Here is a 15000-nt window from a genome sequence, read left to right on the forward strand (position 1 = left end):
CTGCTAACCAGCTCCTCTTTAATTCAGCAGTGTCCAGCAAAGCAATTTCTTTTCTAAGATTTTATGTACAATTTTTCTGTATTAGGGAATGTTCTTTCTGAGATATATTCAGAACTATATGAACTGTGCACTCAATACATCCAGCATAGTTTCAAGCTTTTCCAAGTGAAAGAACCTTAAGGCAACACTGATTCAACCACTGTCCAGAAGAGGTCCTTTCTCAAATTCTCACAGAACACAGATGTTAATATTATGCTGAGTTTCAAGAGTAAGTCATTTATAAAGATTAAAAACTAGAGAAAAATAGTAGAAATAAAAAGAATAATAATAAACTCACAAAAACAAGCAAGAAATAGTTTTATAATTTATTTAGATTTCTGAAAGGTATTTTTATAAATTAAAACTTCAAGATTTAAAAACATACACAGCAAGGGGAAAATCTTTTGTTTGTATATTTATTTAGTTCTGTATTTCTTTTTTCTCTTTTTTTTTTGTTTCAGATTTTATTTATTTTTCTTTTTTGTGATATTATTATATTTGTTCTTGTTATTATCATTATTATTAGTATTATTATTATTATTAAACATTTTTTCTTCTTTCCTTTTTTTTTTATTTCAGAAATTCTTCAACATGTCTCATAGAAAGGTGGTGGAACCAGCTATCATAATGGGTAGATATACAGTTATGTACATACATATATGCATATGCAGAATATATATATATACATACGTATATATGTATACATATATATATATATATATATACATATATATATGGATATACATATATGTATACGCATATATATATATATATACAGACGCACACATATATATATACAATTGTAAAGATAGATAGTTACATGTACAGATGGAACCAAGTTAGAGACGGTACCAAATATTTTTATACACTCATTCATATATACATATTATGTATGTGTATGTATATGTATATGCATATATATGTATGTATGTATTTATATATACATATTATGTATGTGCGTGTATATGTATATATATGTATGTATATATATATATATATATATACACATACATATATACATATATATATATGTAACAAAAACCAAAAAATGTGAGGTTTTTAGCATGTTTATGAGTCATTTATTTCAAAGTAAATAAATATGCTGTGAGAGGTTTCTACTGTATATATTTCTTTTCATTCAGATAGTATATATCCTTTACTTCATACACACACGTGTGTTTTTGTTATATGTGTCATTATGCATGTATGTGCCTGTGTATACTGTGTATATATATATATAATATATATATATATATATATATATAATATATATATATATAACACACATATACATTTATATATATATATATTTATATATGCATATATACATATATATGTATACATATATATATATATACACACACACACACATAATATTATATGCATGTTTATTTGTGTAGATTTTCGAGGAAACTCTATTAATAAAAAAAAATATAACACAGAAAGATTGTATGATGAAGAGGGACGGGCAGTTGAAACAAAAATCATGTCTATTTATGTATGTATGTATATACATACACATATATATACATATATACACCATATATATATATCACACACACAATATGCACACATATCATATATATATATATATATATATATATATACATATAGTGATATTATTATACCATATGTATTTATACTGATCGTATGAATATATATGTATTTTGCACACATATGCAAATGAATATAAACATATACATACAGGTGTTCACGTATATAATGTCACATATAAAAACCATTGAACCCACCATGAAGCTGAAGGGTCACTCAATACTTTTCCATAGAATACCATATTTGAATATTTTAAGGAAAAGTTTGCTCATGATAGTGACTTCGAAGGTTTCATTTATCTGCCATCATATGTACATGCATGTATGTGTATGTTTGTATATATTTACATATAAATATATATATATAAATGTATGTATATATATACAAATGTGTGTGTATATATATATATATATATATATATGCATGTGAGTGTATATACATAAATATATATGCCTGTGTTTATGTGTATGAGCATATATATGCTCCTATATTTTGACCAGGTATGCAAGGACATGGTCGTACATTGTGTGAAAGGATTTCAGTGAATTACTGGTATTGCTCACAGTGATTCAACATTGGAAGTTTTAAGATATGGCTTAAATGTACCCATGCAGTTAGATTACATTTGTTATCTTTTGCATCTTCTCCACTGCCCTATATGTACGTATATGAATGTATATATGTATGTATCTATGTATGTAGGTAGGTAGGGTGTAGGTATATGTGTTACATATTATGATAGATGGCTCTATAAACAGATAGGGGAGGAAAAAAATGTGAAGCTGTTTAAACTGATATATATATATATATAGTATATAATACACACATACATACATATGTATATATATATATATATATATATATATATATATATATATAATACACATAGATATATATTTGATATATACATATCTATATATTTTTGATATATTCGATATATATATATATATATATATGTGTGTGTGTGTGTATATATTATATACATGTACAATATATATATTGCCTATGTATGTAGATATATAATATATATAATATTATACATACATATATATATAATACATACATATAATATATATATATACATATATATATATATGCATAATTATTTATATCATATTTATGTATGCAAATATACATATCAATGATTTATTATCCTAAATGTTCTCTTCTGTAATTCTGTAATTATTTAATAAATGTTAATTAGAAATTAGAAACTCTTGTTTTTTTCTAATAAAAAAAAATAGGTAAAAAAAAAAACAGGTGAAGAAGTCAGTGAAACAGAAATTCAAATGAAGAATTTTTATCGTCGGCGCTCTGTAAAAGGAAAGATGGTCAAAAAGAAAAGTATATCTCACAGAAATATTCTTTTCCTCATTTCAAAAAAAAAAAAAATTTGTAAATCAACAAAAGAATGTAAATGAAAAAAAAATTTAATTAATAATAATGAAAATAAAATTAAGAAAAATGTTAAAAAAATTATAACATTTTTTCATTTGTAAACTTTTCATATAAAGATATTTTGTGTGGTATGAAATTTGTGTGTAATCTCCCGTTGTAGTTATATACTGAAGTTATATAATCATGATATAGAAAGATTATATATATATATCCTGTTGTACATAAACATACATATATATATATACATATATATATATCCGTGTTTATATATAATATGATTTATGCATTTATGTGTGTGTGTGTGTCGATATATACATATATAAGGATTTCCTTATTAATGTAAATATATGCAAATTTATACATACAACTATATATATATATGTATAAAGCATGTGTGTAGACATGTATATACATTACACACACACATACGACACACCTATACATTTCGATAGAGATGCTTTGTGTGTAAATGATGTCAAGTGGAGAAGGGATAAGGGGAAGAGAGGTCAAAGTCCAAACTATGCAAACAGACAAACAAAACAAAACAAATGTAAACAAACAAAAAAGTATTTGTGAAACAAAAAAAATAATAATTTCAATAATAATAATAATATATATATATTATATACATATATTTCTGGTCACACATATAGAATCAATGTCAGGGCGGGTGACTTATGTTTGTTACTGGAGTGTAGAATAGGTTATGTTAGTTATATGTATACAGATGAAGTTTAATCTGTCCTGTTGCACTTAACAACTGACTGATTCTTTTATAGAAATGGTAAGGTAAACCAGTTCAAAGAAAAATATATTCATGTATGTTATTTGAGAGGGAGAAAGAGAGAGAGAGAGAAAGGGAGAGAGACATGGGATTAACAGGCACTCTGTAATGTCATTTGTAATGCAGGACTACCAAGTAAGCAATATACAGATATATATATATATATATACACACATTATATATGATTCAACCCATTAGTTGGGCAGCCTGTTTTTCTGGTGCTTGCAAAGTGAAATATCACGATTTATATATATATATATATATATATATATAAACGTATGTATGTATGCATGTATGTATATCCTACAGCTGCTTTTTTTTATATAAAGTTCTGGAATGTTTGAATTTTTCTTTTTTACTTTGTTATATGTTGTTGCTGTTTTTTGTTAATGAAATACTTGCTATCATTGCAATTTTTGTTGTTGTTTCTGGATGTTTTGTTTTTCATTTTGTTTTACAATAGATTCCTTGAATTATTTTTAAAAAATTAAATCAGAACAACAGCAAATATTAATGGATGGGGAGGGGGAATCAATAATAAATAATATATTTTGTAAAAAAAAAAACAAAAGGAAAACAGAGTTGTAATTGTTTTAGTAGTAGTAGTAATAGTAGCAGCACCCAACCTGGATTTTAGAAAACGAATAATGGTGATGATAACAATGAGGATGGTAGTGGTGGTGGTACTCTTAGTGACAATAATGGTGATAGTGAAATGATGTGGATGGTTAGGGAATTGCGTGTTTGTTTATTTTATATCAGTTGGAAGGAGTTCACTATTTTAACAGTTTTATTTGGCATTGTTATTGTAATTATTATTATTATTATTATTGTTATTGTTGATGCGATTAAATATTATCTTTAGAAGCACTATTCATTAGGGGCATACACACACACACAACACATATATATAATGATGGATTTTGCCAATTCACTGCTTGAACATCCATATGTATATATATATATAATATAAGAAACAGAAGTGCTCAATATACATTGTAGAGTAGATTTTTTACAAGTTGATGACTTGACTCGTTACATCACTACTCAATTTGTGTTGGTAAAGCAGCACACAAACACATATATATACATCCATAGATGGTGACAGTTTGAAGAATAAGCCCTCCTTACTAGAAGTAGAATATAAATAATTCAATTTGGCTGTCTAGAACCAAACTAGCAAAAACTACTGGTTCTAGCAAGATGCAGGATATCTGCATTTTCAATTGACCAATTTGGTTTAAAACACAGTCATAGATATACACATATATATGCCTGTATGTATGTGTGTATGTCTGTGTGTGTACATATATATATATATTTATAATATAATGTAATTGATGGAAGCTACATTTTTATTCGAACACTCATAGGTTGTTAGTACACCTTATGTATGAATCACACAACTATGAGATAATGTCACAAAATAATTCATTGTGATTCTTGTCAATTATATTATAATATACTCGGTGAACCTGGCATTGAGTGCTCTTGTCTCATACATGACAATCACAAAATTTAAGCTATATACACACATGTGTATATATCTATGTATGGATATTCTATGGGGTTATTGTGTATGTATATATGCATGTTCTTTGATCATGGGATAGATGGTGGAGAAGTCAGACTAAATATACATTTTGTCATGTATGCTGAGCTTCTGTTACAGTCAGCATTTCTGAGTTCAAGTCCTGCTGGAGGTGATTGATCTTCACTCCAGGTGTCACTCACAAATAAATAAATAAATATATAAAGATTCCAATAATATACTGGATAGTCAGTGGGATTAAATAGTTTTATATCCTGGTGTTGGATATATTTTAATGAAGCAGGGGAAAAAACTATTCTCATGACGCACTATGATTACTATTACACGAGGTTAAGCGCTCTCTGCCGATGGCTCACAGTTCTGTATTTTATAGTAATATGTCAGTCCACTTTTAGTCACATGTGGGTGGCTGAAATCTTTTCACAGAAAAGCTTCTACCATGTATACACACACTTCAAAGCAGGTCTTTCTGCCTAGTAAAATGAATCAGTTATGTTAAGCAACTATTTCGACAGTTGTTCTTGGTATTATTACAAAACCTCAATTCTTTTTGGAAATTCTATGTATGTTAAGGGTTCATTTGGAAAAAGAAGAGTAGTCCCTAAAAGTGCTTTTCACTAAGAAGGTACAAGGAAGTGGGTGGCTTATCTTCAGCCTTGAGATCTCAACTACCTAGATCAACCTTGGTTTTTATATTTCTGAGGACAAAGTACTTAAAGTGCACCTGTCAGGTACTAAGGTCGATATAATTAACTGTACCCTCTCCACAAAATTCCTAGCTTTCTACCCATATTATAATTATTAGTAGTATTGGTATAGTATTACTAAAGCAGTGAGCTTGCAGAATTGTTAGCATGCTGGACAAAAGGCTTAACATTCCTTCCACCTATACATTCTGAGTTCAAATATTGGCAAGGTTGATTTGCCTTTTATTTTTCAGGGCTGATAAAATGAGCTCAAGTCGAATACTGGGCCGATGATAGAAAGAATGGCTATTATTATCATAGATTAAGAGAGTGACACAGATATACAAAGCCCATTATGCCCATCGTGACTACCCATCTGGTAAGTGTACACCAGGCACATGCATCACAACCATATGTGCACGACATGGTGATCTCATATCAAGATAAACAGCACATGACCTTGCAAGTGGGGCCCAGTTAGAATTTTCATCAGATAGAGTAGCCCACCCTGCTCAAAAGGTCCCTTGTTTAAGGATAATGAACAAAATACCCATATTTACAGAGGTGGATTATTCAAACCCCACAGAATTCCTCTCAACACATGGCTATGATGCTCCCCCACTACTTCTGTTCATGATCAGAGATGCAAATATTGTCAGCCAAGGGATATGCTCATCTAGTTAAGGTTAAACAACTGACAAAGCAAATCTGTGGTATTGAGCAGAATATTTGCTGTAGCCCATCTTTTTAAACAAAGACAAAACATGTATATGACAACACTTCCAATCAGTTAAGATCAGAAGCCATGAGGGCCAGTGCCTGGTATTGCAAAAGGGCATTTATTTATTAATATAATTATAATAATTATTATTATTATTACTACTACTACTACTATTATTATTATTATTATTATCATCATATCAACAAAGGTTTATACATCAGTACAGAAATGCCTAGGGATTTAACAATATGTTCTGCCTCAAATCTCAAAAACCTTCAGGATAGAAACCGAAAATTCTAGTTACTTGCAACACCCATAATTGGGGCTTTGTCATACTCTCTCTCTCTCTGTCTCTCGTTCTCTCTCTCTCTCTCCCTATCTCAGTCCCATAAACAGTACACTCATGATTTGGAGTGAACTTAACATTGGTGCTTTTTATATATTGTTCCGATATTAAAAGGTTGCAAAATATTTCATGCATATGTAGGTCATTATGCTGCCCCTCTCTTATATCATGCCAACCCCTGACTGAGCAGGCCCTCAAAAGTCTGTTTTCTGTTTTTACTTTTGCTTTTAGCTCCAGTTCAACAGGAATCAAAAGTATTCCAGCTGTAACCACTTTGTCTCCTTTAGGTCAAGGGACATGTAATACCTAGGGACTAACTCATCTGTCTGATGCGTCTTTTCCTTCTCTAAGACAACACTGTGTGATCTGAGGGAGATTTAGTTACTATTACTTATAGCCAGAGTAATGAAGCAAAGATTTGTTTTTAGACATCATATTATTGTCACTATCATCCCTGGTCATTTCAGCCATAAGTCATCTATTTGTCTACATCTAGAACTAACATTAACCTGTAGTTTGAGCAATCCTTTTTGCCTTCAATATTTTTTTTTTTATGAGCATGATTTGGCTGCTATTTCTAGCAGATTTAATGGCTAGAGACATCCTCATTTCTTTGGCATTTATTATTATTATTATTATTGTTGTTATTATTATTATTATTATTATTATTACACAAAGCACTAGCCATGGACTGGAGTTGATAGTTTCAACTAAGCCCCACCTCCAAAATTTCAAGAATTACGTTCATGTTGCTGGCATTATGATCAGTATTATTATTGCTGTTGTTGTTCAGAATATGGTAGCATGTCCTAACATTCTGAGTTCAATTCCCACTGAAGTCAGTATTGACTTTCATCTCTCGGCAGGGTTTTATAAAGGCAATACCAGTAATATACTGGTATTCATTTATCATCAGCTGCCAGGTGGATGGGTGGGGTTGTGAAGTGTTAATGAATGTAAAGGATTTTCTAGTTACCAATAAAACATTGCCACCCCTCTATACCCATTTAATCAATCCAGTATCCTCCTACCCAACCTACACAACAAGCCACCACCACCACCATCACCATGATTAACATCAAATACTTATGCCATGGATCATATTTTAGAGATCACAAGACTTCAAAATTTTCTATTTTACAATATTGTTTGAATTAGTGGAGGCTTAGAGTCGAGTGGTTATGGCTGTCTCGAGCAAACTACGATTTGTGGGACCCTTAACAAAATTGAATTTTATTTTTTAGTAATGCAGCCCGCCTGATGACGAGCCATGTCTTATGCAGCTTGCCCCTTCAAAAAGCCTGCCCATGTCTGGATTAGGGTGATGCACTCGTGATTAAAAGATCATGGTTTCAATTGCCAACCAGATGGTGCATTGTCTTTATGAGCAAAAAAACAAAAAATTCACTTAATTTCACATTAACCCAGTCCATTGAGCTGTAAATAAGTTCCAACAATATCTGGGAAGTTAACATTGTGATGGACTGGTGACCTGTCGAGGGAGGAGTCTTGCAATTTCAGTCATTTAAACACCATGGAGATTCATAAGCTCTGGTCTTACAAGTCCTAGGGCTTAGGGTTTATGACAGCTAAATCCCAAGTCAATTTAAATTAATCTCCAAGTGCAAAATCCCACCCCACCAAAACACAAAACAAAAAAGTAGAAAAACATACATTCCCTGCCCGCTGAAACAAAACGAAAAAAAAAAAATCAATAACAAATGGAATGGGTCATTGTTGGAATGTGGTGAGAAGAATTCAAAAGAAGATTCTAATTTCACATTCTGATACTGCAGGGTGCTGATTGAGGATTTGAGATGTGTTTACTGCTGTCTTAATGCATGAGCACATTGGACAGTTGCCCGGGGTCATAACAAGTCTAAGGGCTCAATTATGATTGATGTATGCTGTAGCTTGCAGTCAAATAAATAAATATTACAGGGCCCTGTATATTGAACTGACCAAGGACTTTATGGGTCTAACACCCTAATTCTGATCTATGCATGTTGTGGCTCAGCTGTCAATAAACAAATATTATAGGATCCAATGCATCGATTTGTCCAGGGACCTATATTGCTACTAAAACAGTCCCAGGTCTGCTTACCTATTCACCTAACAATTATACACACAGGAATGATTCAGTTGTTAAGAAATTCAGTTTGCAACCATGAGGTCTCAAATTCAATTCCACTGGATGGTATCTTGGGCAAGTAGCTTTGATTTCAGTTATTGGGATTCCTGAAAACTCCTGTGGGTGAGATTAGGTTGACAGAAATGGTTATTAGGTGAGCCTGAACCAATGACCAAGACCTTTAAAAAATAAGTTAGCTAGATATGTCATGACAAAGCAACCGATTCCCCCTCAAAATGCCCCCATCAGTAGAACCCTGTTACACTGACACAATATTCAGACAACTGCTGGGTACCCACTGATCATAACATAATAAAAATAATAATAATAATAATAATAATAATAATAATAATAACAATAACAATGATAATAATAATAATAATTATAAATAACAATAATGATAATTATTTCAAATTTTGGCACAGGGCCAACAGTTTTTCTTAGCAAAGGGGGAAAAAATCAATTATATCTACCCTAGTACATGACAAGAACTTTATTTCATCAACATCCGAAATGTAGAAAAAATACAAAGTCAACCTCAGTGGAATTTGAACTCAGAATGTAAAGCACCAGAAGAAGCGTCACTAATCATTTTTCTCTGACATGCAATTGATCCTGCCAGCTTACCACCTTAATAACAACAACAATAACAATAATAAATAATAATAATGATGATGATGATAATGATGATGATGTTGAAATCTAGAGACTGATGAAGAAAACAGTAAAAATGATGATGATGATGAGGAGGAGAAGGATGGTGGTGGTCGTCATCATGATTTTGATGATGGGTTGATTGACTTTAGAAACCAGTATATTCAGTTAGAAAATTAGGATGTGTTGCTTGTCTTATGTATATTTTATATTTTTATCGCTTAACATTAACACATATATATATATGTGAGTATACATATATATACGTGAGTATATAAATAATATATATATATATATATATACACACATATATATAAATATATATGTATATTATTGTTATGTTTATTTATTTTAAATATTATATGCAGTCTGTTTGCTATGTCATGTCCCCCTTCATCCACACTCCCTTTCGATGACAATTTTCATTATGCTTTGATTCGTAAAATAATTTATATGTGTATATATGTGTATACATACATACTTATATACATACATATATATATGTATAGATCGATAAATACACATATATTTGCTGACTATATTAAACTCATGTATTCATACATACAACATATATGTATATGCATATATATATGTAATTATATACATACATATATGTGTGTGTGTGTATCCACTCACAAGTGCACCTTCAGGGACAATTTTGGTTTGCACCTGTGAGACATAAGTCTAGTGAATTCTCAAATTTGTAAGGTAAACTATAGCATTGGTCTATCCGGCATGCGTATCTTATACTGCGAGGGTTATTCTGAGTAGTTTCCAACTAGTTACACCAATATCCCATTCCATACCACTGCCAGTCAACAAAGCTAATCAGTCATCACAATCAAATTATGTATCGTTTATTAGATTACATGTTTATGAATTTTTACAGTGGAAAAGTCTGGCAGTGACCCTGAAAACCAAGCTTGCTTTGCCGTCATCAGAATGCCTGATGAAGGCGAGTAATCTGAAACTTCTCAGACACTACCAAGCTTTTTCCTCGTAAAATTTAATGTGTGTGTGTGTGTGTGTGTGCATGTAATGATATTATGCTGTAGTTTATTCATCTAACACATTGAATATGTGTGTGTCGAGAAAAGATATATATTATTTTTTTAACATGCAGATATATATATATATATATGTATACACACACACATATGCACACACACATACACACACACATACATTCATGCACACAGAATTATATACATACATGCATGTGTATAAATAGATAGATGGGATATTATTATGCGATATGAATACACATTATTGTATGTAAAATAAAATTGAATATACATACATACATATATATATATATGTATAAATTTAGATTTTATAGATGTTATATATTTTACAGATACACCTGTACATATACATGCATTTTTATACATACATACAAGTGTTGTCAAATTATTTTTTCTTATTATATTTACATAACTGAATTAGCATATACATAAATGTATATTTGTGATCAAATTGGGTTACATAAACTTATTGTTCTTCATGTAGGTTTAATGTATGTCAACATGTATACATTTTTGAAATGATCCATTGTCTTTTGAGTTATCATCGTGATTGTGGGATGTTGTTTGTATTATACATATATATATATACATATGTATATATATATAATTATTTATAGAGGAAATGATATATGAATATGCTTATGTGTATGCGTGTGAGCAGATACACACATATGCACTTAAATCAGTTAATACACCCAACGTGGTCGGCCCTGCTTCGTTCACATGGTTCCATATATATATACATATATATATATATCAAAAAGTCTGTGATATGAAAGAAAAAAAAAATTGGTCCATATATATCTTAGCATGTGACTGACTTTGGACATCAGTTTGCTTATCTTTTGAGCAGTTCCGTTATATTTATATTTATTCCTTATTTTTTTTAATTTTAGGTTAATTTTTGCTTCATTCATTTCTATTATATATATATATTATATCATATATATATATAAATATACATAATTTTTCTATTTCTGAAGAATTTCTAATAAGAAATGCCTTACATGTCTTATCTAACATGTAAATCTTTGTAATTCCTATTAGCAAATGAAACATGTGTAATGGAGAATAAATAATAACCAAAAAATTTCCACTTTCCTGTTTTTTTATATATATATATATATAATATATATATATAATATATATATATATATATATACGCACATAAACACACACACACATATATATACATATGTATATAAACTGACATACATACACAGCGTGTTTAAGAAACCATCAGTTGGGTACAGGATATGCATGTAAGTATATTGTATTTTGATTTTCATTCAAAGAATAGGACTGGTTCAATGAAACAGGAGTGTCTTTAAACCGTGAACTTTATTCAAACTGTAAACATAATAACAAGGACCAAGTTCCTTGTGAAATTTCTTAGTAAAATTTCTGTCTTATAAATTGTTTCGTCATAAACTAAAATATATACATGTGTATGCGTGTTTTGTGTGAGTATGTTTGTGCATGTGGGTGTGTCTGCATGTAAATATATATATATATATATATATAATATATATTATATATATGTATATATATTATATATGATATATATATATATGTATATATATATAATATTATATATATATATATATATATATATATATATATGTATATATATATATATATATATGTATATGTATATATATATATATATATATATTTATATATGTATATATATATTCACATAATCATGTTTTTTACCACCTTGATTGTCTCTCTCTCTCTTTCTCACTCACACCTCTCTCTCTCTCTCTTTCTCTGTCTTGACGAAGCTCTTTCAAAGATGTTATGGAATGCTGTCACAACAACAATAACTAATATAATGAAACAAAACAATAACAACAAAGAAAAGAAAACAAACACAAAACAAGACACATTCAAAGAAACCCACAAACAAACAAAAAATTAATGTTAAAAAAAAAAACAAAAAAAAAACTTGTGAATTCCGAATGTAAAATGTAACAGTGCACTTGTAAAGTTGATGCAATTGGTTGCATTTGGCATTCTTCGTCTGATTTGGGACAATTCTGAATGCAGAGGAGGAGAAAAAAAGATGTAAAGAAAATTATAAGAAAATAAATTAAAATAAAATAAAAACAAAAGAGAAACAATTATGGAATGTTTGGGTCATAAATTATTGTATGTGTATAGTGTTAGTCAACATGTGTATACATATATTATATATATATATATAATATGTATATATATATATATATATATGTATAGTATATATATTATATCTATAATATATATTTATATAATGTATATATATATTCACATAATCATGTTTTTTACCAACCTTGATTGTCTCTCTCTCTCTTTCTCCTCACTCACTCTGCTCTCTCTCTCTCCTCTTTCTCTTCTTGACGAAGCTCTTTCAAAGATGTTATGGAATGCTGTCACAACACAATAACTACTATAATGAAACAAAACAATAACAACAAAGAAAAGAAAACAAACACAAAACAAGACACATTCAAAGAAACCCACAACAAACAAAATTAATGTTAAAAAAAAAAACAAAAAAAAACTTGTGAATTCCGAATGTAAAATGTAACAGTGCACTTGTAAAGTTGATGCAATTGGTGCATTTGGCATTCTTCGTCTGATTTGGGACAATTCTGAATGCAGAGGAGGAGAAAAAAGATGTAAATAAAATTATAAGAAAATAAATTAAAATAAAATAAAAACAAAAGAGAAACAATTATGGAATGTTTGGGTCATAAATTATTGTATGTGTATAGTGTTAGTCAACATGTGTATACATATATATATATATATATGTATACACAAACATATATATACATGTTGATGAGAGGGTAATCGTGCAATATATACATACATGTATATTACATGATGTTCATATTGATGCTTACACACACACACATATATATGCAAATACAGAATGTAGATATATACATATATATATATAGGTCATAATATATATGTATATATCTGAAATCTGTTGACAAATTTATTGTGAAATAAAAAAAAAATTACTTCCAGGAACCCAATTTTTTAAAACATTCTTTTGTTTTGCATTTTGTAGTTTCTGATTTTAACAGCTTGTGACATAATAATAATAATAATAGTTGTTGTTGTTGTATTGCTTCCTCTTCTTTTTACCACATCTCTCCCTCTTCCTCCTTCCCCCTATCTCTTTCTCTCTTTATATACTCTTATGTTACTATCCTTCCAGAGTCTCTCTTTCACCTCGCTTTAAGACTGTCCCAGCTATTCATATTTGGTTTTAAATTTTGGAACAAAGCCAGGAATTTTGGGGAAAGAGCCATGTCAATTAAATGATCAAATCAACTCCAGTACACAACCAGTACTTATTTTATTGACCCTGAAATGATAAAAAGCAATGTTGACCTCAGTGGAGTTTGAACACAGAATGCAGAGACGGATAGCGTGCTAACAAAATTCTGCCTGCTTACTGCCACCTTGTCAGTTCCTCATACTAAGACACTCAACCCAATCCTCTTACTAGGAATTGTTGTTACAGCTGTTTTCTAATGTATCTGTTGTGTATGTGTCTGTATGTGTGTGTCCCTGTCCATACTGTGGAAGGTCATAAGCTTGAAACATTAAAGACTTCTTCCAGTTTTCTTCAAGCATCAGACTGATACACTGTTTGTTATTCTTTTGTTGTCTTCGTATCTTTTAAAATCTTTGTACTATACATATATATGCACACACACACACATATACATACATACATATATATATTATATATATATATATATATATTATATATATATATATATATATTATATATATATATATGGGCACAGAAGTAGCACAGAATCTAAATCCAACTGTTTTGAATAATATATATACATATATATATATATGTATATATATATAATGAGAGTGTGTCTTTATTTGAGAGCCTAAGAGTGAATGAAATAGCGAGAGGGTGTGTGAGAGAGAGAGAGAGAGAGAGAGAGAAAGAAAGCACAGAGAGATAGAGAGCTCCCTCTCCTCCTGTGTCACATGATAAGTACTATACGAGTGAGAGACAACAAGGGAGATAATTATATAAACTCCTACACAGTTTTTGTGTCTGGAATGCACGGATGGTGGGGAGGG

At 29.8% G+C, this 15000-nt stretch overlaps 1 long non-coding RNA gene across 1 annotated transcript in view; it reads left to right on the forward strand.

Moving 5' to 3' along the window:
• LOC118765395 overlaps window positions 1–6704 on the forward strand; it is an 8466-nt gene extending 1762 nt beyond the window's left edge. The window contains exons 2-3 of the long non-coding RNA XR_005001254.1: window positions 157–165; window positions 6576–6704. This is a non-coding gene — a long non-coding RNA (uncharacterized LOC118765395). The remainder of the gene's footprint in view (window positions 1–156; window positions 166–6575) is intronic.
• Window positions 6705–15000: the final 8296 nt, after the last annotated feature.

The sequence above is a fragment of the Octopus sinensis genome, linkage group LG11 (genome assembly GCF_006345805.1).
Source record: "Octopus sinensis linkage group LG11, ASM634580v1, whole genome shotgun sequence".
In the NCBI taxonomy this organism is placed as follows: domain Eukaryota; kingdom Metazoa; phylum Mollusca; class Cephalopoda; order Octopoda; family Octopodidae; genus Octopus; species Octopus sinensis.